Genomic DNA, 6,462 nt, shown 5'->3' on the forward strand with positions numbered 1-6,462 from the left:
AGCTTATCTATGTACAATTCAACCTATATGTTATCCTGTTTTTCACTAAGAGCATCCTGTTATTTTCTTGGTTGTAAATTCACTATGACTGGGATAATTCTGCAATTGATATCACAAAAGTCCTCTCATTGTACGAAATTCCTTTTCTCTGACCTCATATTGTTGTTGAACCTTTAAATAAAGACACCAAAACCGACAGGACAGAGATGCCTGCCTGGTGATCAGAAAGAATCTCGGGGCTCTCTCTCTTTCTCTCACCGACACCATCCATCCTTCAGGGACCCTTGGACCTGTTGGAGCCGGCTCAGTCTCCGACACCTCCACATGCCCTGCTCTCTTCTTCCTCCACCCCACAATGTCATGATCACCCAGCTGGAATGAGAAAAAGTCTGCATTGCACTTTGCCTCATAGTCCCACGTGCCCATGCAGTGTGTCCCTCGAGGTGGGCTGTCAGGCCCATCTTCCATCCCTTGGTGCCTCACAGCCATCATCCCCCTCTATCAGGGCCATCCTGTCCCCATTTGCTCACATAACTGCCATACAGAAGTCTTAGTGGTTGCAATAACTATCAAATCGTCATCATGAAAGGAGTATAACAAGTGTCATGCTAGATACAGATCTGTCTGTCCATCCACCCATCTACCCATCCATCTGGATAGACAGACAGATGATAGATAGATAGATAATACATAGACACACACACACGCATATATACTGTATCTATACATATATAACTCTTCTGGGTAGGGAGAATTATGAGCTTCTCAAAGACCCAGCATCAAAGGTTGAAATGTTAAATCAGACACTGCGAAGGACCGGAGATTTCTCCCTCCTCACAAGCTGACGAGCGAGCTGCCCCATTGTATGTACCTGCACGAGATCTGCAGGGCAGAGGCAGAGACCACTTATGTCTCACAGCACAGGCAGCAGCCAGAGCAGGACCTGCAACCAGATTCCTAACCCCCAAGCCTCACAGGTGACATGGTGAGAGCCAGACGGCGGCCATCCCTGCCACAGGGTGTAGCACTGGAGTGGAACCCCCAAATGAGAAAGCTCTAGTCCTAGTGCTGCTGGTAACTGCCTATCCTCCCCTACAGAGAGAACTGTATGCTTTTAATGTGGAATACAAGCAAATCTCTCCAGGGAGAGCAGTGGAAATTTACTATCCTGGAAAAGTCCACAGAGAAGGAGGCATCTCTGAGTTTCATTCCCCTCCCCCCACTTCCGAGGCTGGTCGCTATTCAAACACGCTTGAACAGATAGTCTGAGAAATGCAGGAACTCTGTGAAGAATTGTCTCCCAATGCCAAGTCAGGCATTGTTCCTAACCTTGTGCCCAGGTGCATCCACGGTGGCTGTCCAGCACACGGCTCCTTATTCTAAGACCTGTCGCATCCTCCCCAGAGGCTGGCCCCCTGGAACCTTAACTGGTTAGTAATGGCCACCTGATGACATACCTGTCTGCTACACACCATGCCCGCTGCTTGATAAACACTGTCTCCCATCCCTGCAGCCTCCAGGAAGGCAGAGGTTAGGTATTGTTCCTGCTTCAAAGATGAGGACATTATGACCTGGAGGGGAGCACCTTGCTCATTACTGTCAGTGGTAGAGGCAGGATTCCTTACCAGGTCAGTCTAACTATAAAACCTCTGCTTTCTTCTCCTCTTAAAGCCCTGAGAGTCAGCTTGGGTCCCTCAAGAGGTCAGGCTCCTCCTGGTCTCCTTGGAGGGCATCACATAGCTGCTTTGCTTCCTATTAATTAAGAAAAAAGCTATTACTTAACTAGACCCTTCCTAGCAAAATGGCCTTTTAAGAATATCAATTAAGAGTCTACATTTTATGAGCAGATCCAATTTAGAGCAGGACAAGATAAAGGGAACAAGCCCATTAGCTTAAAATGCCATGCTACCTTTGCTACACACACAAAAAAGGAATTTTTAAAACTCCAAGTGCTTTAAGAAAATAATACGACTTCCAGGCATGTTACACAACCACAACATCACGGCCACATATGCCAAAGTCCTGTGCAATAATGTCATTACCTTTCCGGGTACTGAGCAGATGGGGACGGGGCAAAAAGCAGCAGTTGGTGGAGCAGAAGCCCCTCCGAACTGCTCCGGCAACCTGCTCTGAGTTCACCTCTCCGACTGCAGCCAAGTCACATCACAGCCAACAAGAACCTTGGGCCACAGTCAAACTGGCATGCAAAGACAGGTCTAGAAATATTTGCTTTGTGATTATTGTTTTTAAATTCCCACCATCCAACCTGCACTTCTCTTTTTGGGGGTCAAACCCATGCGTAGCACCTGCCGGTGATTTCATTAAGGCTTATTTGGAGGCATTAGACATCTGCCAGGTTGGAAGACAGAGCTGCCCATGTAGAAAGGACAACAGTCATGCACCAGGCACGGGGGGTAGGTCTGGCTCACTCCAGGTGAATGCTGTCACAGGGGCCATCAATTCAGGGCCACTGCTCTGGTCCCAAGTTGAATGAGTGTGTCAGCTATATCGTTGCACCATGAACCAAATCCCCTTGAGGACCTATTTGCAGTGAGCGTTCACTGAGTGAAGATGAATGGGCATGGTAGCTTTTCCAAGGCCACCAGCAGATGACAGTGCCAGTTCTCATAAGCTGTGGCTGGCTAATACTCAATTGACTATCCCTGCTCTTTGCCAAGAAAGAGCTTCCTCTGGCTGCCCCAGTGTCCTTCAGCACCACCTTACATGGCCTCCTAAAGGCAGAAGATGGAGGAGGCAAACGGGCTTTCCTATTTCCTATTTTATCCTATACTCTGGTTGAAGAACAACATATTCACCTGCAAACAATCCGTGGCAAATGGTGAATCTGACTGAGTTCTTTACATGCCTTCCCACCTTCTCCATGGCAATTGCCGCCTCCTCTCTTTCGCCTCCCTGTTCATTCCTGAAACCCCTAAGGCTACGTGAAAAGCCATCGATAGGGACCATATTGTAATCAACTTTCAGGGAAAATGTTTCTTCACCTTTGACAGATACTAGAACATATCAGTCGAACCCTGGAAATCAGCTTAAGCAACAACTGACAGTTGGAAAGTTTGTGCATAAAACACAACGCAATGAAAGAGAAAGTGAAGCTTGTAGTGACGGCGGGAGGTGGAAGATGATGGCTGACAGGGTCACCCCTTGGAAGGTGTCAGGGACTCGGTGGGCTGACTTCATGCGAAGGCAAGTCTATAGATGACATGGGTCTATAGGTTTATAAAGAGGGCAGGGAGCTTCAGAGTATGAGGAAATTACTCATGGATTCCGGAAACTAAAGAGAGGCAGAAAATCCTACCTCTTCATCCCTCTCGAGAGCCAGGCACGCACACACTCACAAAGCACTTTGGGTTCACCCACAAACGCGCCAATTTAAACTGTTCCACGTGATACTCTCTGGCTAGAAACTATGATGTCAAGTCTATTGCTGGACGTATGTCTTGCCCAAACTGCAACACCAAAATACCACCTCTTATCTTTGTGGCATATTTAGGGGGAGAAATAATTCTCCTGGGAGGATAAAGAGTCATACGAAAAGCAGCAGCATCTCCCAAAAGCATACTGTGAGATCTTACCTGCTCTTTACCTAGAAAGCACCCAGCACCATGCTAACCCTTGATCAGTGCTCAACAAGTGGAAGTTCGTATTCACCAAACAGCATTTTTGTTCACATCAGTAAAGAACCCACACACATACTAAAACTTCCAAGGCAATGGTTCTCAAAGTATGGTCCTCGGACCAGCAGCAGTAACCCCAGAGAACATGTTAGAAATGCACATTCTCAGGCCTCCTCCCAAACCTACTGAATCAAAAAGACTTAGGTCCATTAGGGACCTTAGACAGTCAACCACCAGAGCGTGAACCAAATGCCCATAGAACAGGGCCCTATTCCTCTGACGTACTGGCTAACTGTGGTAAGCTCTCAAAGATGTGGATTGTCCTGTGATTCACTACATGCTTAAAGTCTAACACTAACGGCTAATGAATAATTCCTCCCAGTGTCTTAGATGGACAGAAAAAATGTGAGAGACATAGAAGTGTCATTATTATTTTTTTAGGTTTATTTATTTTATGTTGACCGAGAGGGAGGGAGAATCCCAAGCAGGTTCCACACTGTCAGCCCAGAGCCAGACATGGGGCTCAAACCCACGAACCATGAGATCATGACCTGAGCCTAAATCAAGAGTTGGACACTTAACCAACTGAGCCACCAGGCGCCCCTGGAGGTGTCATTATTTTAAGCCTACTCCACCCACATCAGTATATGAAGTCAACAATGAACTCATGGACGGTGTAGCATCATCCCATTTTCATCTCTGTATTGTGATAGCCCAGCACCAAACTGGCCCAGAATTCATTATTGTGGAAGAATGTGTGGACAAATGGAAAAAAAAAACATAATGCGGGCAAAAATGGAATCATCGGTTTGAAGCAGTCTGCATCAGTGAAACACCGTGAACTTGCTGCCGTACGTACCACTGGTCACTGACTGCGGCCCATCCTGCAATGAGACTCCAGAGGCACTGAGAGAAAACATATGGCCCCTTGTAATGATGTGGCATTGTGTAGACATAACCTAAATTTGAAAGCCTCTTAAAATAGAAACCTTCATTCCATCTGTCTCTTAAAAAAGAAAAACTCATAATTGCTTATAATCGTGTTCATTTACCATTTTCTCAAATGCTTAACAGCTGGTGAGGGGCGGAGGACAGAAGGGCTGGAGGTAATTAATAAAAGTCGTTATCCTGCCTTGATCTGAAATGTTATCAGTGCTCAAAATGTCAAAACGATGTCCCTGCACTCCTCAGATGATTTGCCCATGACGTGTCATAACTGAAACCACTCCAGGCCACCTACTTTCTCACCCTCAGAGAATTCTAAGGAACGAGGAAGCCAGAAAGGACTCCTTCTTTTAAAGGACCTTGAGAGAGTTGAAATGAGAGACGTTTGCATGGACAGTTCGACGGATGAAGAACAATAAACAGCAAATATTTATATCTTAACATTCAAACTGAACTTCTTTGCAAGGCTAGGAACTAAGCCAGCAGGAGCCTGGACCCGTTTCTGCGGGAATGTAACCGACATGCACCTAATAATGTGTGAACTCACGGGTACACTTCAGCCGCGGGTGCCCTGTCGCACAGAGGAGGGCGTGCCCTGCTGAGGTGCTACACTGTCCGCCAGTGCTTCTCAGGGACCCCGCGCCCACAACAGCTGGAAGCTCAGACCATGCACACTGATCCCTGTGCCGGGACCCACAGAATCGGATTCCCTGGCTGGGACCAGGCTAGCATGCTGACCATCTTCCAGGGGATTCTGATGCAAGTCAAGGCTCCCACTTCCCTGGAGCTCACACCTGGTGGCTGCACCTTGTCTACAACAGTGAGGCGGGTCCCTCCCTACAGTGAGGTCTTCATAACCTACCCAGAGGCAGTATTCAAGCCCACAACTTTATGAGGATAAGAAGCGGATGTGTTGAAAGGGGTTCTGGAAGGAGTATTACCTAGAGACTCAACTTAACCGTAAGAATTGAGCGTCCTATAAATGGCCGTGTCTCGGTTGACCGGCTGGTTCTTCCTCCGCAGAAAACAGCGAAGCCCATGAGCCTGGGCTGCTCAGACCATGGTCTCTGTCCTCAGCCAGACTGAAGTCTTCCGGTGACCCTGAGATTACGCTGAGCTCTTTCCCTGTCCCATCTGTCATCGCGCCAGCATGTGGCACATACATGGCCCCTACTACTATATATAAAAAATCCTAAGTCTTCACATGTGCAGTTCTCAGACTTAAGTAGACGGTGTAGGAGGAACAGCAATAATAGTTGAGATCCGGTCCCTGCAAGGGCTTTGCGTGCACATTTCACTCAATCTCCGCAATATCCCAGTGAGGAACGAGTGCCGTGCCTATTTTGTAATGAACAAATGGAGGCACAGAGAGGTTAAGGAAGTTGCCCAAGGACCCACAGCTGGTCATTGCTAATGTAACAAAGCAATTTACTTTGGAATCTGGGCGGGGAGTCAGTGTGTCTAGGATTCAAATCCTGGCTCTACCTCTTGGTAAATATTGACTATTTTACTTAACTGCTCTAAATCTTATTTTCTTCATCTAAGAAAGGGGAATGATACTGAAAGAATTGTGTGGGGCCGGACGCTTTCTCGCAAAATGCTCCGAACATTGCCAGTACCCAACAGGCAGTGAATAAACGTTGCCGTTGTGTTGATATGCAGTATTCCAGAGGGATCCATTCTCTCTCGTGCTCTCTGCGACACGTCCGTGCACATGGTCTACCCCCCAGCCCACCCGGAGGGGCCGCGCCCTGTCCCGTGTGTGTCCAGGACTCCCTCACCATGCTGGAGCCCGAGTGCCCGGAACTCCCTGGTCAGTGACCTGTCCCACCTTTGTTGCCTCTGAGCTTCATTTTGCCTCTCCCCCCGCCCCCCCCCCCCC

This window comes from Crocuta crocuta, unplaced genomic scaffold, assembly GCF_008692635.1.
Source record: "Crocuta crocuta isolate KB4526 unplaced genomic scaffold, BGI_CrCroc_1.0 scaffold548, whole genome shotgun sequence".
Taxonomy (NCBI): domain Eukaryota; kingdom Metazoa; phylum Chordata; class Mammalia; order Carnivora; family Hyaenidae; genus Crocuta; species Crocuta crocuta.